The following is a 24,953-nucleotide window of genomic DNA, read 5'->3' as shown; positions in this document are numbered from 1 at the left end:
CCTCATTCGCTAACTCATCAACACACAATCCAAACCCACGGACTTAGAAACCTGAAATTTATGGTGACTTTCTCATTTACACACACACACACACACACACACACACACACACACACACACACACACACACAATATATATATATATATATATATATATATTATTTTAACTCTCTTCTGTTGTATTTCCTTGAGGCTACGACTCAGCTGGTTGAGGAGTGTGTCCTTAGGTAATTTTTCTGTCCATTCAGGAGAATTATAATACATACAAATATACACACCCACGTTGTAGAGGAGTTCTCTTATTTGCCGCAATACGTGAAAAATTGAAAAGCGCAGCCTTCCTTCAAGTTACAAACTAGAGCCATCTTGTGAATGGAGTTGCCATTACGATTTGTGTGTCTTAACAAAGGTTAGTAGTCTCTTTTGTAGCATGAATTGTTAATAAATTCCTCCTCCGCATACGTTGCTTTGCATCTTGGGGAAATTCCCCCAAGCAAGCAAGGAGGATGTTCTTTGAAACAGAGTCGAGAAGCTGCCACGTATGACTCGGAACGGTTCTCCCGTTCGGCGTTAAGGTGGAAAGATCTCTCGTGCGCTCGCGAGAAGAGAGTGTGACTGCAAGAGGAGCCGCTTTTCATATCGTATTCCATCCCTCCCGGATGCAAATTCCCACTTTGGTTCTCGTCAGTTTCCCTTTTGCCGTCGGTAGGTGGCTCTGGGGAGGAGGGGGGGGTAATTTGCATTCACTTTGACTTTGCCCGGTAACGATTGAAGATAATGGATAAGGGAAGGCGAGGAAGAGGCGTACAAAGAAGAAGAGGGGGAGTAAAGAGAGAGAAGTATGCGTGTGTGTGTGTGGCTCAAGGAGACGCGGGAAGAAAAATCCGAGAAAGAGGAGAGAATTAAGAAAAAAAGGAGGAACAAATTATAGCAACAATATCATGAATGATGTATTATTTCAGAACTAGCTTCCGGTGTAAGAGAAATTGGTGGGAGATAGAAGAAATCTCATGTGAAAGAAACTGAATTTCATGCGGGAGTCTAAGCTCATGAAGAAGAAGAAGACAGAGAGGTAAAAATCTTTTTGCGAACTCGCACACCGCCCGGAAAAGCCCTAACGGGCAGCAATGACGGAACGAAGAATGCAGTTGTCTTTAACAATCTTTAGAAATAACTCATGAGCCTTACGAGGATAAAACAAGCAGAAAGACCGTAAAGAATGCCTTCGTTTCATCGCAAGGAGAGTTATATCCCCCCCCCCCCCCCGCTGCTTTCCAGATTTTACAAGATCCGCAGAAAACTTTGAAACTGCAAAACCCTTTCTCTGTCCGCATCTTCCCGACCGCTGGCTTATAGAAGAGAAATATGGGAAAAGTTACTTTTTTCCCCATCGAGGATTTGTCTTCGTTTTGTAATTTGTTGACGCGGTGAACCATAATTTGTCTCTAGCCTCTATGGAGTATTTAAGATGCAAATCATAATGCGCCTCAATGTAACACTGCTGCAGGTGCGAGTAAAGTTTAATCCTTGAGGGATAAATGTAAGAATAATATCTTAGGATGACGTAGAATTTGGATTTCGTAGAACAACTGTAGGAAACTTACAGTTTAGCCGCTCCGGTTTTACGAACTCTTTCCCCGAGGAGCTGCATCGTTGGAGGTGCTGCAATGTCAAATAAATAGATAATAAGGCTGTCCTCTTTCAATCACAAGCTCGAGGTTAACATCGTGGTCGAGTAGGTTTTCTTGTGACTTCTTGAGGTTATTTACCAGATGTCACCAAAGAAGCTTATTTGAGTGTACACAAGACTTACTTTCAGGTTCTCTTTGCATCAGTGATCATAAAAACTATTGAAAAAAGCACTGGTATTAAATCTACATAGACAGTGGTCCCGGAAGTTAAATACCACATTTTCGTCAATGTTTAACCTCAGTGGTGTTAATGATTAGAACCGTTTATCTGTGTTGCTTTGATATAATTGAGGTTAAATATTGATCATTGTGGTGTGAGATCTTACAGTGTAAGATTCCCCTTTTGTCTATTCGTGTATCTCTCTTTCAACCTTTCCTTCTTTCTCTCTTTATCTCCAACTTTCCTACTTTCTCTCTTTATTTCCAACTTTCCCTCTTTCTCTCTTTATTTCCAATTTTCCGTCTTTCTCTCTTTATATCCAACTTTCCTTCTTTCTCTCTTTATTTCCAACTTTCCTTCTTTCTCTATTTATTTCCAACTTTCCCTCTTTCTCTCTTTATTTCCAACTTTCCGTCTTTCTCTCTTTATTTCCAACTTTCCTTTCTTCTCTCTTTATTTCCAACTTTCCTTCTTTCTCTCTTTATTTCCAACTTTCCTTCTTTCTCTCTTTATTTCCAACTTTCCCTCTTTCTCTCTTCATTTCCAACTTTCCTTCTTTCTCTCTTTATTTCCAACTTCCCTCTTTCTCTCTTTATTTCCAACTTTCCCTCTTAATTTTCAACTTTCCCCTCTTTCTCTCTTTATTTCCAAATTTCCCTCTTTCTCTCTTTATTTCCAACTTCCCTTATTTCTCTCTTTATTTCCAACTTTCCGTCTTTCCCTCTTTATTTCCAACTTTCCTTCTTTCTCCCTTTATTTCCAACTTTCCCTCTTTCTCTCTTTATTTCCAACTTTCCTTCTTTCTCTCTTTATTTCCAACTTTCCTTCTTTCTCTCTTTATTTCGAACTTTCCTTCATTCTCTCCTTATTTCCAACTTTCCCTCTTTCTCTCTTTATTTCCAACTATGCCTCTTTCTCTCTTTATTTTCAACTTTCCTTCTTCTTCCTCTCTTTATTTCCAAGTTTCTTTCTTTCTCTCTTTACTTCTAACTTTCCTACTTTCTCTCTTTATTTCCAACTTTCCTTCCTTCTCTCTTTATTTCCAACTTTCCTTCTTTCTCTCTTTATTTCCAACTTTCCTTCTTTCTCTTTTTATTTCCAACTTTCCCTCTTCCTCTCTTTATTTAAAACTTTCCTTATTTCTCTCCATATTTCCAACTTTCCCTCTTCGTTTCTTTATTTCCACCTTTCCTTCTTTCTCTCTTTATTTCCAACTTTTCTTCTTTCTCTCTTCATTTCCAACTTTCCTTCTTTCTCTCTTAGTTTCCAATTTTCCCTCTTCCTCTCTTTATTTCCAAGTTTCTTTCTTTCTCTCTTTATTTCTAACTTTCCTACTTTCTCTCTTTATTTCCAATTTTCCTTCTCTCTCTCTCTTTATTTCCAACTTTCCTTATCTCTCTCTTTATTTCCAACTTTCCTTCTTTATTTCTTTCCACGTTTCTATATTTCTTACTCGTTTGATTTCTTCTTTTTACTGTTCTTCTCTATTTTAACTGTAACTATATTTTTGTACCTCTGACTCGCATCTTCTCTCATCGTATCTCTTTCTTTCTATTTTCCTCTCTCTCTCTCTCTCTCTCTCTCTCTCTCTCTCTCTCTCATCCTATCTCTTTCTTCATTCCTTTTTTTTCCTTTTTGTCTTTATGTTCGGCTTTCTATCCATTTATCTTGCTTCTAACTTGCTTCTTCTAGTTCTCTTTTCACCATATCTACCTCTTTCTCTCTTGTTCTCTTAATTTGTCTTTCTACCTTGCTTTTTCTTCTTTGTCTGTACCCCTTTTCTCAGTTTTTATTCTCCTTTTATGTTTCGCCAGTTACTCATATCAAATAGGGGGACATTGATCACCATTATAACTTTTCTACTAATTGAATGATTCAACAATATGTTGTGTTAAAGAGAGGGAAAACTGCACTGTGGGCGTGTTCCAGGCGAGATACCGAGGTGATTGATTGAGAAGAAAGTTTTGGGTGTGTCAGCTGTTTGAACCGTCATATTTTTCAGGTTCAAGCCTCTCAAACACGTGTCTCTTAGGACTAAAATATCCTCCCCTATAGGCTAAAAGCTGGGGATTATACAAACAAATCCAGACGCCAGAGCCTCGTTAGTCTACAACATTGCAGTTACTGGTGTATACTACATGGAAGTGAGTTTGACTTCTGCGAACGCTTTCAGCACGGTGTATACGAGCAGACAGCACGCGCCTGCAAAGATCTCAAGTCAGATAAGGAGGTGCCGTGCATATTCATTAAATATGTAATTAAAACTGAAGTTATTAATTAATTTGGATCACATTTATACGTCCTTTTTTCCGTTTTTAGGTCCTATTTTTGACATTTTTAGGTCTTTTTTTGGCAATTTATAGGTCTTCAACTTCCAAGCCCTAATGACAAGCATAGATTTCAAAACCCTCCACTTGCTCGTGACATTATACATTAGGGTAACTTACATTCCTCAGGTACCATGGCCTTCGTAGAAGGCAGGATATACAAAGAACGCGTTTACATTTTCAATATCATGAGTTGTAAAATGGAAGTACGAATACAAAAGAGGGAGAGAGAGCAAAGGTGAGAGGTGAAAGGAAAGGATTCGGTGTTTGGCCTGGAAAGGAAGAGAAACATTGAGAATACGGGGCTGATCAACTATTTTAGGACGAGACAGGTAATTCCCATTCTCTAATTATGTGTCTGCCGGTTCAGGCCGGTTCTGCCTGTGTGTTGTTACATACATATCTTCAAGCTCCTACGTACATATATACAGAAGCTGGTTGCATATTTCTGTAATGCTGGAATACCTCAAGGACAGTGTTTGTAGGGTTGAAACTGGATGTTTGTACTGTTTTGTCTAGGATAACGCGCAAATTTTTCATTAGCAACGAAAAACTAATTGAAAAATAGAGAAATTTCTTGAGTTATATTTTGTCATAATAAAGTATCGAAAAATATTTTTTCGAATTAGATTTATTTCACTTAGTTTTTCTGGAACTTTGGCTAATCGCGAAGATGAGGATGAGGTTTTGAGGTTTCAAGTCCACTTCATGCACAGATAGGCTAATGAAACTAGTGGGATCCGAACCATTATGTGTCGAACCCGAGACCTTTTATTACAAGGCGACGATGTTATCACTACGCCATCGAAGATGAAAGATAATACGATAGAACTGATAAAAACTCAATCGAATACATATAGACAGGACACAACACAATCCCCGCAGAGAAATATAATGGCTGTGGGTTAGTCTGAGTACTACGTGAGGGTAAGTTGACATGTGTTTACCTTTGGAATTACTACATAATGGAGCATAGCATTCCATAGCATTGCACTACACTTGTTCCTTGTATATGTTACCACTACTTTATTGACAACCCTCGTAGAAAAATATATATACCCTGCTTAATGCGTAAAACTTATCGACTTGTTTTAATAAGTACGGTTGATATGATCCATATTTTTATGTGACGTCACAACTTTAAAATATGTCACTGACATATTATATTTTTATGAAAAGACATGTAAATGTTGTGTTATTATATGTAATATTGCACGTTGTTTGTAATATATAACTTTTGTTTAATGTTTATTGTATTTTATGCTCTATTATGAGTATTTTAATGTATCTTCATGTTTGCGAGAGTGCACTATGTGAATTTGTATTTCCAAACATGTGTAGATGTCAGTTTTGTTGATAGTATCCTTTTGTAGATAGTGAGTGAGTAATTCATATGTACTTGAATCTGTGTTCTCGAAAATAGTATAAAAGCGAGGATATCGCGTAAGAAATATCACACCTTCGCCACGGATCGACGAAGCTTTTAAAATTAAAAAGAACTCCTCGGTGTTGTGCATACATCTTGGTATGGTAGTTCGGGGCGCAAGCTAAACCTATGTGATCATAGGTATGCCGATAGCCATGCATTGATTCTATGCACAATACTGCAACCATTCTACGTTAAATAATAAAGCTAGCCTAAGGATTAATTTGGAAATAAAAGGCTAAAGAGCAAATATTGGCTCAGTTATTATTTCATATCTCTTGGTGTGGTAGTTCGGGGCGCAAGCTAGGTCTTGCCGATAGCCACGCATTGAGTTTATGCGTTTTTAGTTGAGTCAATTCATCGACAAAGCGAAATCCTCGCCTTCGTCTCAAGTATATTCGCATTATAATTGCCATAAAGAAAGAATAAAACCTTTTAGTTTATCTACTGCAGCAATGTGGTTCCATTTCTCTGTGCTGTGAATATTGTCTTTGCTTAACACTATCCCTGTACCTGAGAGCAGTCTGTGTACTTCACCGAGTCTCATCTTTCACCGCTGATTATTATTAAGTTATTATTAATAAATATAATAATACGTTTAATAGTATAATAATACAGGCTTTGAACGTATGAAGGTTTTTTTTGTATCTGTATTATTTCGATCATCGAGGCGAAAACATGACACGAGACCGAGAATAAGACAAGCTTTCTCACGAGACAAGATGCTTATAACATCTTATTTTTCTCGGTTCCACCTCTATAAGATCGTTCTTTCTTATATTTGCCTGTTAATTGTAAATACCTTCCCATTTCTGGGGAAACCATAAATAAATAAATGTTTCGAAAACGATTTTCTTTTCTTTTTCTTTTTCTTCTTCTTCTCTAACTCCTCCTACCACAGCATTTCACCTAAAAACTCGGCTTCGAATGGAATTTTAAGAATAGTTCTTCCCAGAAATATAAACCTTTCTCCTGTTACTTTTCGCTGAATAAACACAACGCCTTGCGATTTTAAGACCGAAGCTAAAGCGTCCCTCCCGTTCCACGCTTCCCTTCTTTAAATCCCCCGCGTTTCTGAAAGCCAGATATAAGCCACAAGATGAGGAGCTTGCTTATGCATCCACCGAAGCTAAAGCTTCTTAGTGGTCGCTTCCAGTTTTAGACCTGACGAATCGTGTTAAGTCCACAAAAAGGAAAACCATTTCTTCTAAAACATTGCTTCCTGTCTCTGTGTATCTTTATATTCGCTCTAAAGGAAACGTTATTATGTGGTTTGAGCAGGTACATGGAAAATGAGCGCCTATCCTTTATGGTATTAATGTAGATGTCAATTGACATTCGTTATACCATAAAAGTCTTCATCCGTCAACAGCCCTTTCATTATCATTAAAGTCCCTATAAACAGCAATTGTCTACATACACGTGTAAATGATATGCTTCATCTACACCTGAAACTGCCCCAGAAAAATATTGTCAGTATTTCAAACAAGTGATAGCAGAAAATTTAAATCTTCACATTTTATTTGTGAAGTTTTCCAGAGGTTACACTTACTTTTTAAAAATGAAATTGTCTATTCTTGTTGCAAAATCAGATTTCTCACTACTGACTAACTCCAGAATAAGTGATTACAACATGAATTATTTACTCTGATGTACTGAATTTATTCGTCATTTTGAAGAATGTCCGCCATCTTGGATATAAATGTGAATTTTCAGAGGGTCCATATCTATTTTTTCTTCTTCACATACTCTTCAATGTGCAAAGTTTGTCACTTTTATGTGTCACTTCCAGATGGCGTATTGATGTGGCAAGTTTTTGAAGAGGAACTTTTGCCCTTTTCCATCACCCCACCCCCACAATCTATAAAAACTGAAATATGATTTTAAATTAATGATTGAAGAAGTAGTATAAACTATATCGTAACATGGAGAAGAAATCGTCAAAACATGTGTTAAAGGGAGTGATTACAATAGAAATGTCATCACAGTTCTTTGATATGTGCGGGAGATGGTCAAGAATGGATACAGGCCACTAGGGACGGATTTACCAACATGCCGTGAGGAGGGATGTTGAAACGGGACTCCACACATTCACAGTCTTGACCAATTGTGGAGATATGTGATCAAAAACACGCTCCTGTTGCCGTTGTCCCCCAGGGTTGATCCCCAGTACCAATTTATTAGAGGGTGGGTGAACCACAGATCCCTTCCATGCAGAAGTTTTCATGGAGAATTTACCACTTGAAATTACCCACTGTGAATCGAACCCTGGACCTCGCGCTGAAATCGAACGCTCTACAACTGGACCTCTGCAGCGCCAATTAACTCAGGCTTGGAGTATTCTTGTGTTCTTGTAGAGGTTAACAAGTTTCTCGCCTACACAGTCCACCTTGAGAGTTCCCGCACCGCTTTTCCGCCCCTCTTACAATGCTACTGTAACCTTGCTCGCTCCGAGTTTCACACGTGCATACGAGAGCAATCTTACACAAATGGAACGAGTTGCCCAGTCATGTTTCAACAGGCAAATACATTTTTGAAATGCTGAAATTCATCTAAGATGGACAGACAGGTGGAGTCTGGAAAATCTAAAGTTTTATAAAAGGGGCTAGTTCTATTTATTTATTGTTTATTGATTTGCTTCATTTTACTTCGCTTTTGTGCCACTTTTGGCTAATTTGCGAAGATGGGTGATGATATGATGAAATTGATGAATGGACACTTACAAACATCCATGTTCATGCCGGAATTCGATCCCGTGACCCCTGGCGTTGTTGCGCGATGTGCTAACCACTCCGGCACGGGTGCCGGCTAGTTCTATTTACGTCTCTAATTTAAAATTTCGTATAGACAGGACACAATTTACCCTTCTGTTCCACCGCAATTGTACGTGTTTCCCAATTCAACCCATTAAAATCCGCAGATGGTCCACCCCTGAAGATGGGGGGACGAGGGTGCACCTACATTCCGATCACGTGACCGAATCCGACTAAAAGGGTGGGGGGAGTCGATGGAGAGGGGATAAAAAAGTCTTGATCATCCCCATTTGGTTGTAGGACACTCACCCTCTGGAAAAACAGAACGACTAGAAGAAAAAAGAATGGAATAAAAGATGAAATGGCGAACGAAAGGAGGGTTGGGGGAAAGGGACGCATGCATGGAAACATGCCGGACTTCCTCACTACGTGTTCCATTTTTTTTTTTTTTTACTGCGGGGGGCAGGGGACATTGCGAATTCGTGTCACGGTACTTGCGAGGCATTAACAACCCCAATTAAAGGGTCTGGATGGGGAAGGGGGAGGGATGTGCTGTGACCATGTACGAGACACACCTCGCGTGTATCCCCAGCAAGAAAAAAAATCCTGCACATATCTCGCATAGGTGTAAAAAACTAAATAAGATCGGAAAGAAATTTTAATGTAACATCTAACATGAGGAAGAGTTAAAAAAGATACCTTTAGTTCAAATATTGAGATTTCAAAACAAGGTTCGAATCCTGGGGTGATGATTGGGTGGATGTATCATTGTGCTTGTCCCATCAGTACCTTAATGGGTTCATATTTCATCCTCATCGTTACGATTACACCCAACTGTATATGAAATAATCCAAAAAGACACGGATATGTCTATTTCAATAAAATAAGAAGGCAAATAAAGTGTTGGCTTTTAAGATGTTACGAAAGAGTAGCGACATATAGACGCTCACACTAGATATGTTCTTAGTATCTCAGCTTGCAGAGAAATTTAGTAAGACAGTATCATGACCAGGATAGGCTACTATATAATACACATTTTTTTGTTGTCCGACATGTCATAACACAACTGTGGGGCCAGTTTCAGAATCAGAAGAACATTCTTTTAGCATTGCGGAATACAATTTCTAATGAATATATCAATATCGGAAATTGTATCAAACAGCGGGGAAATTGTAATTATATTAATGGCCTCTCTCTTAGACACACACAATCTATCTATCTATCTATCGACTACATATGTATGTTACCTTTTTTACGCATTACATTAGTCTTCATTTTTCAAACGTCACCTCACCCGGTGAAGGCACATAGTGGTTCGGATCCCACTTGAAACTGTAGGTCCAGTCCCGATTAGCCTTACTGTGCATAAAATGGATTTAAAACACCAACTCAAACATCACCTTACGGCAGGAGTTCCAAAATGTTTTAGTTTCACGGCGCACTTAATGTTTCAAAATTTTTCCGCGGCGCCTAAGTCAGAATGTCACTTTCAATGCTCAGTTAGTATGGTTAGGTTGCTTGCCTGAAGTTAAAAAATAAATAAGTATTTGAAATTCAGAAACATTTTATGTGTAAAAAGTACTAAATAATTACATATTTGGAATAAGCGTCATTTCAGTTAAAATATTGTAACATTTCGCGGCGTCTCTGCAAGCCAGCTACGGCGTTTGGGATCCACTTCCTTAAGGATTAAAATTACAAGGAAATGTAGCATACCAACGCGTTTCTCTTGATATTCTGACCTATTTTAATCTTTCACATTCCAACCTTTAATTTTTTTTTAAAAAAAAGGACTGATATTGAATCCAAGATGGCGGACTTCAAGATACCAAACCACACCACGTTTCCCGCTTCCCTCTGTCATGTATCGATGTGTATGATTCATGTTTCACTAACGTATTTGTTCTAAAAGGAAGTTTCCACACAGGACCACCCTGGTTTTCAGAATAACTTAAATTTAGTGAGGATTACGCATAAGGTTTCTGTTAACGAAAATCATTCACAGTGTATTTTTTTAAAAAAAATAACCATATCTCTTGATATCAATACCCTATACGCATGTATACACTTGTCCAATACAGTTTGATGGACATGCATGCACATCATTCTTTGCTATGCAGAGATTTTGAAGTGAATGCGCTGTATTCCCAACATCCATTTCTAGAGGGGAAATATATGAAAAGATCGAGGCAGAATTTTTGGGTTAGTGATAGAAAGTTGGGTTGGGAAAAGTTGCATAATATGTGGGATTTTAGCAGCGGTTCATCAACTGTTGAAGCTTCGTTCATTACGCGAACATCAATATCTGGCTCATTTTGAAAGATCGGTCCTTGCAATTAAATTTTGCCCGTCGTTACACGTCAATCGATAACCGGGTTTTGCTTTTTTAATCCAATATTCGTCCGTTTCCACCCACCCGAGATTTCTCTTACCGGTTTCGAGATGCAAACAAAACGCAACATGCATGTTCCGTGTGTGTGTGTGCGGCCGTGTCCATTGAATCTAATTCAGTATCAAAGTTCGGCATGATTGAGTGTGGTATAGTGGGATGTTGGTGAATGAAAGATGGTATTTTTGAACCCACGTTTAATAACTGACGATGACATGTGTGTGTGTGTGTGTCTTTGATCAATAACTTCTCTGCAAAAGTAATCAAACCAAAATTCTGTACAGAGCAGCATTTCAACATAATGTGGTTGAAAATATGAAGACATATGTGTACAGTGCTATGGAGAGAGAGTAAGGTATAATGTGGACATCATAAGAGTATACACATACATACATACACGGTAATTACGAAAGAACTGAACTGGCTTTTATCTTATACGGATTACAAATATGCCAGTATCTGCTAATTGCACACAAAACTTGCAATGAGTTTGTAATGAGTTTGTGTTTTAAGTCCACTTTATGCACAGTAAGGCTAATTGTGGATCAGAAACTAAAATATATCTATATATATTCTGGACTAGAACTAGACTAGCCACTAGACATCGTTTGGACATAATCTGGATATTCGTTCATACGTATTTTGGACACGAAAAGATATTCCTGTGCTAGATTAGGCAATAGTCATGTGTTTATAGAATACAATCCCTCTCTCTCTCTCTCTACACACACACACAAATACATCAAATACATACACATACACACACAGTCCCAACTGACAAATCATATTCGCATGCATAACAGACAGAAGCACACACGCTGTACATACAGAACGTATTGGAAAAGTTTTGATGTCCTTAGATGTGCAAGATGCAAATGAATATTCCGTAGCTGTCATATCCTTGGTAAGCAGAACATGTACAAATTTTCATCTTATTCCTTTGGCATCACGTGTGAGCAGTGCAATGCAAATATACTGATAGGCAGAGAAGAGTAAAGGATATCCGAACTAATTCTAGTTCTTGCCACACTTTTCCCAAGAACTCCTTGTCCTCCAAAGCAAGGACGTTTCTTATCTTATGCTCTCCTTTAGCTGTTGCACATTCTGTGGCATAGGTGACACATAGACATTTGTCTTTCGCAAAGCCTCAAATACAGAAGTCTGGGGATGAAATTGTGAACACTACACCAGCGCCACAATAACAGTATTTACAAAAGTCTTGCGCATTAAAACAAAACTTGCAGATTTTCTCATCGTTATACAACAAACCCAGCGACGGAGTTTGGGTTCCAAAACTGAGGGGGCAAGTGCCAAAACTGGGGGGGGGGGGGGTCAGTTTACTTCCCTTTGTAGATAAGGTTTATAGTGCGGGATCAAAAGTGGCAAAAAGTGGGGAACCAACTGCTTCCCCCCAAAAAAACGTCTCCCCTAAACAAACCCATTGTTGTGTTTCAGATATATTTTAAACAATAAATCTATTATGATACAAGATGTGTGTATATAAGGGTTTTTGGATAAGACGTATCCTGGATATCTAAAATTGGAAAAGTTATGAATGTCCCTTGGATATCTTGAATTGGATATCCGAAACTGGATATCTAATGGACGTCCAATGAATATCCATAATATCCGTGGATCTGATGAGGGGATATCCAATAGACGTCCCTTGAAGATATGTGCTTCAGATGGAGAAGTGTGCGTCCTCTGTCGGTAGTGGCGTGCTCAGGATTTTCATAAGAGGGTTGTTAAACGTGAGATGGGTTACGGTATTTTTTTTTTTAGCAGCCAGTTTCATATTTTGCAATGTTTTTCTACATTCTAGATTATTTTGTTTAGGAACCTACAGGTCAAAGAGAATGTTATGACTTTCCTGACGGTAAGGTAACATGGTAGGGGACATGGGGGTAAGGCCCCCACACATTATCGATCTCGTCCATTTTGGAGATATTATGAAAAGGTTCCGGCAGCTTTGTAGAGATTGGCACCAGGTACCCATAATTTGAGGCTGGGTGAGCCCCAGAGCCGCTTTATGCGAGGACAAGGTCAGAAAAATCCAACATTAGATCACCCATCCTGGGAATCGAACCCGGGTCTCTCGCGTGACAATCACACGGTCGGGAACGAATTAGAAAAATAACAAGAAGAAGAACTTCTCCTGTTAATTCGAATAAAGTGTATGAGCCCCTCAACCCCTCCCTGGATATGCCACCACCTAGCGTGGACGTTCCACCTTATGCAGCATCTACTTGAAAGACCGGCGCTGCCTGTTCCATACACGAAAATAATTGAATTGCAGCTGTAACAACATGGCAGTACTGAAGGCTTTTAATTCAAGTGAAAACAGAATTGCAGTGCCTGCACCTCGATTATGTGAGCGTTCAAATTGCCTGGTAATTGGACGCTGCCACAGATCTGTTTACATATCATTGCCTAGTTGCACAACGCGATGCGGAGAAATTAATAGTGAGAGATTCATCTCTTCATTCTGTATTCATAATTTCGGTGCACCGGGTAATGGCGAAGCGGATTTTGCCTTGAGCTACAAGGACATATCTCCATACGTGCAGCTGCATGATTTGGCAGTGGCTAAAGACAAAGACATGGAGAATATAGTTTATTAGTCCACAAAAGTCATCGTGTATAATTGGTCCGCCTGTGGATCAGGGTATGAAATTATTATACCGGGTGTCCCAGAAGCCTTTCCCTGATTACAAACTTTATTCATATCCCCTATATGAAATGTAGAGATGTGAAAGTGGTGCCAAAATGTTGGAAAACTAACCAAGTTTATTTGTTGCAGGTTTCAGTAATGTGGCTGTAGTGTAGCAGTGTCAGTGCCAAGGAATCCGGAATTAATGCTCTTGACATCGCGTGGCATCTTTCCATACAATGTTTCTTGGACTTGACAGGATTTGGGAATGAAGATAAATTCAATTTTTTAAATACCAACGTATTGATGGCAGATATTCTAGACGAAAGAATTCTGTACATTTGAAAGTTCCTCTGCATTGTTATTGGTGACCGGGTCTCGTGATACCAGAGGACATGCTGAGCATTTTCCTGATTTGTGAACATTTCCGGTTTCCTGGGCACTGACACTGCTACACTACAGCCACGTTACTCAAACCTGCAACAAAAAAACTTGGTTAGTTTTCCAACATTTTGGCACCACTTTCACATCTCTCCCTTGCATATAGCGGATATGAATAAAGTTTGTAATCAGGGAAAGACTTCTGGGACACCCGGTATAAGGCAGTCAATTTCCGTTTTTTAAGTGGTAACGACCATTACAGGGATAACGGTAATTAATGTAATTTAAGTTGTACACACAACTGTAATTTACAATCAGTATTCATCATTAATGAAGATAAAATACTAAAATTTAAATTCGAAGGGATTTCTTCTTCATCTCAATGCTGAACTATGGGCCAATATATACGGTATATACGTATGTATACAAGTATGTTCTTTTGTGTTTAATATTTCAAGGAATAATAACGCCATCTCATTATAGCCAGAAGACAGAGAGGTGATGGCTTGAATTCACATACGCTCAAGAAAAATCGTTTTTGTAAATCAACATTCAGACAGTTAAATATTAAGGGTAGAATATTGTAAATTATACGTAACTTCTAACAATGTAGTACGTAAAACCTGCATAATATAGTCGATCATTTCAGTTTTGTAAACGAGATTACAGGACATTCTGTTACCATTATAATATTACTAGATCTCGTATTTTTAGGCTCTAAAAAGTGTGCTTTTAGGTTCTCTAAAATAGACTCTAAAAATCCTAAAATAGTACTTTAAAATATTAAGTTAGACTCGAAAAATCCTAAAGTACGTTCAAAAAAACTTACAATAGTTCAAAATTCCTGCAAAATGCTGTCACCGGCAGTGAAAATGGGACACCTATATCCTGAAATACACACTGTCTTCCGTAACGTTATGTGTGTTGCCTAACCCTACGGCGATGGTAGAACTTACCATTGGAAATTTGCTATTAAAATCCACTTTTAGCCGTATAGTTAGGCAACAATCTTTTTTCATGTTATACACAGTTAAATTCCGCAATTTTGTCTGTGAGGATCATCTTATAAGCTGGAAATAATCTTTCAACAAAAACATAGTCAGTGATGCACACTTCAATGCTGAATGTTAGTGTGCAAGGCGTGAATGCCACAAAGCACCAAAGTGACTAGAATGTGAGCAAGACCACACAGATCAGACCACTTTGGATTGTATAGGTAACAGTGGCACCAGACATTATGCTGTGTTTAGAGCTTTGAAAAATCACCAAGGACTTGAAGGAAGGGAAATCGACAGAGAGTACGTTACAAACACGTTCGCCATTGAATTTTATCATTACCAATCAAAGCAAATACCTCTGTGTGACATAAAAATCCTGTAAAACCTTTAAAAATATATAAAAACCTAAAAAAAGCTTGACTTAGGCGCACAAACATAAAATAGGTTCTAACAAGCAAAATAGTTTTTTTTAGGTACTATAAAAGTTCATCAGTTTTCGCGTTTTTTTAACGAAACGCTGATATAACTTATTATTTCTTATATACCTGTGAAGGAAAAAATAGGTTAAAAACCTAAAATCCTAGGTATACATATAACTGAATATAACATTTACACTATTATGGTTTTGCTTTGCAGTAGAATGACAAAAAATACAATGATAAACCTAATTTGCCCACTTTGAATTAATTGTGTATTCTAATAGCTACCCCGTACGATTAAGATAATAAGTTGTGTGATGTAAGAGGGAGACTAGTGTCGTGTTTAGGATTCTGCGTAAAACTATAGACCCAGTCCAAAGTACAATATTCGTAAAAAGAACGTTAACATATTAACTTTTCCGCGAAATTTAGTGTGCTCAATATTATTTATGTGAGGAATTAACACGAAAAGGGTTAGTTTAGTTTAGCTCTGGGGGAAGTTATTTCATAGATTTTAAGGGGATTGGCACCGTTGGATTATTATTAATATTGTTTGAACTTGGAACAATGTATTGTGTATATTTTTTGTTTCAGTAATTATACAGGGTGTCCCACTCGAAAGGGAACCCATAAATTGTCACGTCATTGGGTAAGTATTTCACCGAATGGTATCAAATTTGGACAGATTGCAGTTCAGTACATGAGAAAGTTGACGTAGCAACACTGTACGTCGTAAGGACTGAAGAAGTGGGTCAACAGGCAGGTTCAGCGAGTCTCCGTGTTTCAGTGAAGCGTAAGCGGAGTAAGTGACTTTGTCATAATTGGGCCTATTTTTTTTTTTAATCTACTGTGACAAGTGAAGTTTACATTGACCTTTTTCGATAGTTTGTGAACCATTTAGACGATCAGTTACCGACACTCGGATGGTACCAACAGGACGGTGCGACGTCACACACCTCGGGAGTGAGCATGACTAAGGTGGAATCGTTTTCCCCTAACACAGTCATTTCCAAAGGATTGTGGCCCCCAAGGTCACCGGATTTGCCCCACCTGACTTTTTCCTATGGGGTAACCTTAAAGGAAAGGCCTTGAAGAACAAACCTCGCACCCTCGATGAGCTACGGGAAAACATCCGCCGTGAAATCCATGCAGTGACATCCGAGGTTCTGACAGCTACATTCACAAACTTGCAACGTCGTGTTCAACTGTGTTTACAAGTTGGTGGAGGTCATTTCCAACACCTTTTGTGATGTAATTTGTTTTCCCACAAATACAGGTAGGTCATGTTCAAATTTCGTTTCCTTTACTCTTCATTTCCATTTTTTACAAAACAAATTCAGGGTTCCCTTTCGAGTGGGACACACGTTACATATACAGGGTGAGTCATAAGTCTCCATACAAATGATGAAAACGGTGACTAATGTTTATGTTTCCTTTTCAGGCAGGTGAACCAATGAAAAAGAGATGCCACTAACGAAGGAAGAACAGATTGACATAATTATGTTGGCTGGGAGTGGTACCACCCTTCATGTAGCACATACATTCAATGCAACCCACAGGACGCAGATAACCCATTATTGGCTAAACTTCAGTGCCCTTTCACAGAACTATGCTCGACGGTCGGGATATTCCTCTGTTAGATGTTGCAAGAGCTGCAGCTTGTATGGGGTGCCACTTGTTCACTTGCAAAATGCGCATGACACTGCTTTGGCTGATTCCAATTTCCGCAGAGAGGCGTCGGGTCCTCTTTGTCGGACTCCTGGTCATCGCTGTCAGCACCTGCGTCACCCTCCTTTCATCTGTTGCTGTCTTTGGTCTTCCAGGCCTGCTTTCGTCGGCGACGGAACCTGTCCTTCTGAATTTCTTGATACGTTTGGCCACGGTGCCATGGGTTATCTGCTTTCTGTGGGTTGCATTGAATGTACGTGCTACATGATGGGTGGTACCACTCCCAGCCAACAGAATGATGTCAATCCGTTCTTCCTTCGTTAGTGGCATCTCTTTTTCATTGGTTCACCTCCCTGAAAAGGAAAAATAAACATTAGTCACCGTTTTCACCATTTGTATGGAGACTTATGACTCACCCTGTATTTGGTGTATGTGTATTATTGGGCAGTGTATGAGATATTCGACTGGAATAAATATGAAGTAATAAGTAAGGTCTAATTAAGCACACTTGTAGAGCTTACACCCATATTCATGGTCAAAAGAGAGACTTATTGCGCTGCAAAATTCAATAGGCTTCAAATTGTGAATAAGTAATGTAAAATAATATACCTCATAACCCACAAGTCATAACACCCGAATAGCAACATTTTCAAGTGCCACACGCTACGTGACCATTGTCTCTCTCCAATCAAAATACTCTAGTGTATGCAAAACTAACATCAGAAATAGTGAAACTACGGGAAAAGGGGCGCGCTAAATTAGTCTGAATGGAAAGGGTAAGCCTTATATCATATTTAATGTGACAAGTCAACCTTGGTGAACAATAACAATTACCGTATTTACATTCGTTGGCCATTGCGGATAGCATGTAATTTACACAAGAACCAATGCCGAAAGCTAGTGTATTGAACACTGCAAATAGCAAGATGGTCTATAATCTTTCATGGCTTTCAAAGTGAACTGGATAGAAAAAATGTTTCCACGTCACGGAATTCAGTGTTTAGAGAGAGAGAGAGAGAGAGAACGTGGCACTTAAACTCGGACAGGGCTACGAGAATGGGCGAATTTCGCGATATCTCTGCATTTTTTTTTTACTTCTGAATTCTCCCTCAACGTGAAAGCAACATCGGTCATAACGTTAAAGCCATGTTTTACGACTTCTGTATGCTCTAGCCTTTTCGAAAAAAAAATATAAAAAACCTACAGAGCGAAAAACGACGAGAGAGAGATGAGGGAAAGGTGGGGGGAGAGTCTGATTTAGAACAACCACAGATGACTACCAGATAGCGCTTCTGCTGAACGTGCCGGTGGTGGGGGGGGGGAGGGTAACAGGATTCGAAATAGATTTCCGATATCCTCATCTTCCGCTTGTGTTCATATCTAAAGCGAAATTTCCCAAACTATAGATTTCACCTTGTGAGTATGCTGAAGTGAACACGAATTTGTGAATTTTCTTTTTTCTGTTTTACTTTTAAAAAAATAACGTTACAACCCCCCCCCCCCATCTCGTGCATCCTTTTCGTGGTTTTTCAAACTACATACATACACCACAAACACACACACACACACACACAGAGAGCCTTTATTGTCTACTTCATCAACGTTAAGGCAACGACTTTTCCGAAGTTATTCCGAACTCACCACCCTCTCTGTTTGCAGGTCGAAATTACCCCTGTGTAACCGCAACCATATTCATGCATTGTGTAAACGGGATGATTCGTCCTTCTATCAACATTTCATACCGTCACCCCCCAACGGTCGGCGCTACCCCCTTCCCCTCTAAACCCATCTGATCGATAAGCTATTGGGCCTGTCAACAGCAAATTTTGTTACCGAAGATCGTTCTTCGCGATCGGATGTACGAGGTATGGACGTTCACATGTTGAACCGTCGAGATGGTTGACATGTTGGGCCAAAGAAGCAACTGTATTACATGTGGCGTCAAAATATAATTTTTCTTATACGATATCCGCTGCTCGGTCTACGTCATTATGGCTTTTAGTGCTGTATAAAAGGGAATAACATTGTAAATAACACAATAAAAATGGGATTGGATTGATTTGGTGTTTGAAGTCCACTTTATGCACAGGAAGGCTAATCGGAACTGGCCCTATAGTTTAAAGTGGAATCCGAACCACTATGTGCCTCCACCGGGTATCGAACCCAGGAGCCCTTGATTACAAGGCAACGTCGCAACCACTGCGCCATCGGGGAGGCAACTCAATAAAAATGTGTGTATATGTCACCTCCTTCCCACCCCGCACCCCTAGGGGTGCCAGGGGTATCTTACTAGCCCAGTATTTATTTCTAGTTTGTAAGTCATATGTGTACCAAGTTTGGTCATCGTGAATGTCACCAATTAGCTCAGAGACTCCGAAAACTATGGATTCGACACTAATCTAGGTCAATTTTGACATTTTGTTTTTCACCCCCACTCACCCCCCCCCCCCAATTACTTTAGGTGATGAACTTGGGGTTGAACGGCATTCGGAGTGTCACTATTCATCTTAGCGACCCGAAAACTATGGATTCCACGCTAATATCGGTCGTTTTTTTATTATTTTTACATGTCACCTCCTCCCACTCCCATCCCTAGGATTGCCAGGGGTGTCATACCCTACAGTATTTCTTTCAAGATTGCAAGTGATACATGTACCAAGTTTGGTTGATCGTTCCAAGCGTTCGAGAGTTATGCCGGAACAAACACACACACATACATACATTTTTATATATTAGATGCATTATAAATAGCGAATGCCATCTTGTGTAACACTGTATATAGTTACGTTATTCTTCCCCTTTTTAAAAAAAGACTGACAACTTGGCATCACTTTACGTTGGAATTAACCATGAGACGTGGCGTTGTGTGGCGCCCTCCTTTATTAGTTTTTAAAAAGACAACCCTAAGCTGTGCCGCTTCTCGATTTATGGTGCTGCCACAGGTTTCCCCATGGGTAGACTTTCCATTCCCGTCACGCAGGTCGCGCGTCGTTTGTTTCTTGTGATGGCGGTCCCTCTCGGCATCCAGCTACGCCAGGAATAACAGCCATTTTTACGATTCATGAGCTGCCATTTTTGATCGTGTTTGAAACGTGAGAAAGTCGAAGGAGATGAGGAGGGAAATAAAAGAAAAACACAAGGAGAAGGACTTCTTTAGGAGGGAAAATGTAGAGGAAGAATGAAACAAGGGAAAGTGTTTTGAATGATAAATTAGGTTGCCTGTTTTGCAGAATGGAAAGGTACTTTTTCTTGTCAACAGGTGTCGCTCAATTGTCGCCTTTATCAGATTCTCGATCCTTAGCTTGCAACAGATACTCTAATTTGATGTAGGATTCTGTTGCAAGAACTAATTCAAATAATAAAAGCAAATAAATTCCGAGATAAATGTAATCTACAATGCGTTAAAACTATACTGCCCAACCGCGGAACACGCGACTAGCTCGAGAGGACGAATCTACATCCAATTATGGGAAGTAGGTAGGCACACGTATGACCAATGCAAAGCAAAGGTATCAAATCGGTATTTCGTTTGTTTTAATGTTTTTCGCTGGGATTGCTGTGTTTGTGATGGATTTTACAACTCTTGGTTCTCCCGGCGTCGTTACAACTTCATGTTGTTTCAGTGGGAGACGATTATCATGCAACTGTTTACTTTCCACCCAGTGGCGTGGCGTGGATTTTTAAAAGTGTTACCGGTTATCAGTAGGAAATTTAAGGGAGACTTGGGCGCCTTCCCACCTCATGCCCCCCCCCCCCCAATGTCTTCCAAGTAGTTCATATAATATTAATCTGGTACGTATGCAATTCAATACTAGATTTTGGTAAAGTTATTAATCAGGAAAAAAATGTTGACATAAGGACTAAAGTGAAATCGCAAACATTGGTTGTTGACACAATAATACGCAATTTGATACTTACAGAAACATCGAAGGCTACTTATAGAGCAGATCAATCCGACTTTGAAAATAGTTATATGATGCTGGGATCCCGGGTTCGAAACCTAGCTTGGGCATGGGCGTTTGTGATGTCTATTCATCAATTTAATCATATCATCACTCATCCCCATCTTCGCAAATTAGCCAAAAGTGGCACAACCGAAGCAAAATCAATCAAATCAAATCAAAAAACTTCTATGATGCTATCATAAAGAGAAGTTTTTCATTTGAATTTGAATTTTTGGGTGCGTCATGGTCATGGTGCATGCCACATCTGAATTCGACACGTTTTTTTTTTTCACCCGAAAATAGAGTACATGGCTAACATAAGAGTTTCGACAACTGCACACATCCACATAACCACGGATAGTTGTTACACCACGAAACATTGAAATGTCGGTCATATCCAGCAGACGACTTGGTTTTTAAATCGTTCAAAATAGGCTTTGGCCTCCCTTTCGCCACAATTTCGATTTTTTCTGCAAAATAACGAACCGAAAGATTGCCTCAAAATATCTTCTATCGCACGATTACACACACTGTCCAGATAGGATGAACCCGCCACCTCGGAACTCGGAGCAAGCTTCATTAATTAATTGACAATGCCCGAAAACAACATAAAGACGAAAGACACCAGTCACAAAACTCCCACTGCACAGTCCCTCCCACAAACCGTTGCTTACTTTTGTAACACGTGAAGCACCCTCCTTGCCCCCTCCCCTCTCAGCATCGGCCCTTCCCTAATATTTCCTTCGGAACCTACAAGAAGTCCAGTTCTACTAATGTTGCCATCTTAGTTCTTTTGAAACCAGATTTGCCCAAATCGCGAAACTTTTCGTTTCAAATAAGACGTATGTAGAGTAGATGTAGTCTTCATCTGTTTCCTAACTACTCCCACTCCCATGTTTCGCTAAATCCACTGAAATCTCATTTCTGACACCACTACCATTTCGTATATTTTACGTCCTTTGCTACCTCTAAGGCTTTCGCTTTATAGGATAATCGTGACGATGAGGATGCATGGTGAATTGTTGAAATAAAATTATTATTTCTTTGTGTATGTAATTATTAATTTTTATAATTATGTAAGTAAAATAATAACAACGAACATTGAAATAACCATTTCTTGCTGAGGATTCGAACCTGCGACACCTGACACTTCAGAGCGTGCTAAGATAACAATCGGGAAATTATGCTTGTAAGTATTGTTTTCACCCGAAAACAATTCTACCACCTCAAAAACATTGCTTCAATCCGAAATTATTGCATTCCTGCGACAACGTATGTCAATCTCAATCAGTAGTATCAACAATTATCACAAATTCCTGTAACCGAAATAATATTATATGTGTGAAATATAGAATTTTAGGTTGACATTTTTAGAAGGACAACGGACCCCTTGACCATACCCATCCCTCTCCTCTCCTTCTCGCCCATGATGTCGAAGAAGGACAAAGAGGAATTTCATAATCGCTGATATTTAGTGTAAATACAAAATATCACTTGGTACTTTGTTTTTTCCCCAGTGTGATTTGATTTTTTTAAATTTTGATTTGGCAATTTAAGTCCACTTCATGAACAGTAATGCTAATCGGGACAGTTTAAAGTTGGATCCGAACCACTTGTGCCTCCACCGGGTATAGGACCCGGAATCCCTTGATTATAAGGCGGCGACGATACCACTGCGCCATCGTTCCCCAGTGTGACTGGACACCTTCAGAGTAAGATAGACCCGATTAGGCGACTTAGCTCTTTTCTGTCAATTGAATATGGCAACACTGGTATGTTTCCTGTAAGGATCACCGGCAACTGCGCCGGCTATACAACCATGCCAAAAACCCGCTTCCTCCTCCCGCGGTCAGTCTTTGCCGCAACGCGAAGTCTTCCTTGCGTGGGCTCAGGGCCCTTTCCTCATGTTGCCTGTGGATGGTACCGGATCAGTCCTCCTCTTTGCTTTTGCCGGTGTCAGAAAAAATGTCAGTCTGCAATGTTTACTTTACGACAATATTACCAGTTTATGTACGTAATAATATTTTAAGACGGGTTCTTCAATTCTTTTTATTTTGGTGTTACCTGCGGTAACAGCGGCTACATGCACGCCACGCCTCTGCTTCCACCCTTATTTTGTTACTGGATTCGTCTATTCGGAGCATGCGCACTTGTGTCGATGGTCGTGAGTAACGCAGACGAACTATAGACCTTATGTTGTCATGGCTGAAAGGGATCAGTGTTAAATAGTCTATTGTATTTCTATCTTGCAATAAATTTATCGTTTTTTAAACAATAGTTTTATGTTAATTGCGACAATGAGCACGAAAAATAAAATGAAAGATTAACCACAAATAATTATTTACCTGTATTTATTAGCCTAGTAAATTGCCTCTTTTATCGTTATGCTAACCGCTGCAAAGTGGATGATTCACAGAGTTTGTTGTTTTTCTTTCCTCGTGATCTATGGTTATGATGGAGTTAAATGCATGAGTGAATAAGGTCATTTTACGTCGCTTATCTACTACTTTTGGCTAATGGCGAGGATGAGTGACGATATGATGAAATTGATTAATGATACCGCCATTAAAGAATACCCATGCTCAGCACGGGATTCGAATCCGGGACCCCTGGGAGACCATTCCGCCACGGATGTCGGTGGAGTTAAATGGAACAAAGCATATCCCATGCCATGCACACAAACTCTGTCGTTCGCTGTCTTTCAGAGTAAGAACGACAAGACAGAATGGCACAGGATGGGGAGAGAGAGAGAAGAGAACGAGTTAAAGGGAAAAAGAGATAGAGAGAGAGAGGAACAAAAGAACACATAAAAGGATTGAGAGAGAGAGAGAAAGATAAGGAAAGGACACAAAGAGAGAGAGTGTCATGCACACGGGAAAATACACGAAGAGGTAGAGAAGGATAGGTACAGAGAAAAAGACACCAAGAGAAATAACAAAAACAGGTGCGCGGGAAAAGACTCGAAAGGGAAAAAGAGAAGCAAGGACAAGCACACAAAAAGAGAGAGGTCAGGCACACATGAAAAAAGGGAAAGAGAGAGAAAAAGAGAATGAGAATGAGCGGAACAGAGATTTAAAAAAGCACGGAAAACGAGGGGGAGAGAGAAACTATAAAAGCTAGAAAATGAGGAAGAGAAAGAGTAAGATACTGCCATCAAACCTATCCTCACGCTAGGCACAAAACCTAAATAAAACATTAAAACCGGTTACTCCAACGAAAGACATCGAACCAAGCTGACAGGTCGAGAATATCCCTCGAATCGTTCGGTTCGGCGTCATGTATACAACGAAACCATCTGTTTCACACGAGCAGAGGCTCCACCGAAGTACGTGGCGAAGTTTCAGGGTTGCCAACTGCCTGTCAAGCCTTATGTGAGAGGTTTGGCCTATATTTTTCGCGGGCGCGAATCTGGTAACTTGAGCGGTGTGAGGATTTTAGTAACAGAATGGATGGTTTGTATGATTCAGGTTGGGAGGGCGGGAGGGAGGGGTGGATTCTAGGGGAGGGAGCGTAGAGGGTGTGAGGTTTTGAAAAGCGCGGGGAGAGGACCATCTCCGGAACGTTGGCAACAGCTGTGTTTGACATCCTGTGACGTCACGTGGTAGTTTTCTCTAATCTAGGAACCTGCTGTCTTCAAAATTAGCCTTTTCCTCGCCCTGCGAAAGGAAGGAGGCAGCATTGTTCAGAAAAAGAGGGGAACGGAAGTTTCGCAACCGCAGAAATTACATCTTTTGTTAGCCTTTTTTCATTGTTTCAATTTTAATATTAATTGGGACTGGGCCTACAGTTTAAAGTGGGAACGGAACTGCTGCTTTTTGTGCGTCCACAGGAGTTCGAACTGAACAGGGTTGGAGGAAGTATAAACGTTACGCAATAAATAATACTAAACTAGCTGAAAATATGCACTCGTTAAAAATAACTGACCATATTCCAGTTGGATTGGAATTAATTATTTCCATATTTTTCAATATTAAAAATATATGAGGTTAATTTCAATTTCATGTAAATTGCACTGATCACAGCCTCATCTGGCGGCTTACCTACATAGCTGTATCTGTCTACTAATAGTTTTTGTGTGAGTCTGAACATAATGTTTAAAAGCGAGGTGCTAATGTGTTTCTACGGGGTATCGAATCTAGGGCTCCTG

This window comes from Lepisma saccharinum, chromosome 11 (assembly GCF_977018435.1).
Source record: "Lepisma saccharinum chromosome 11, izLepSacc3.1, whole genome shotgun sequence".
In the NCBI taxonomy this organism is placed as follows: Eukaryota; Metazoa; Arthropoda; class Insecta; order Zygentoma; family Lepismatidae; genus Lepisma; species Lepisma saccharinum.
This window is presented reverse-complemented; position numbering follows the sequence as displayed.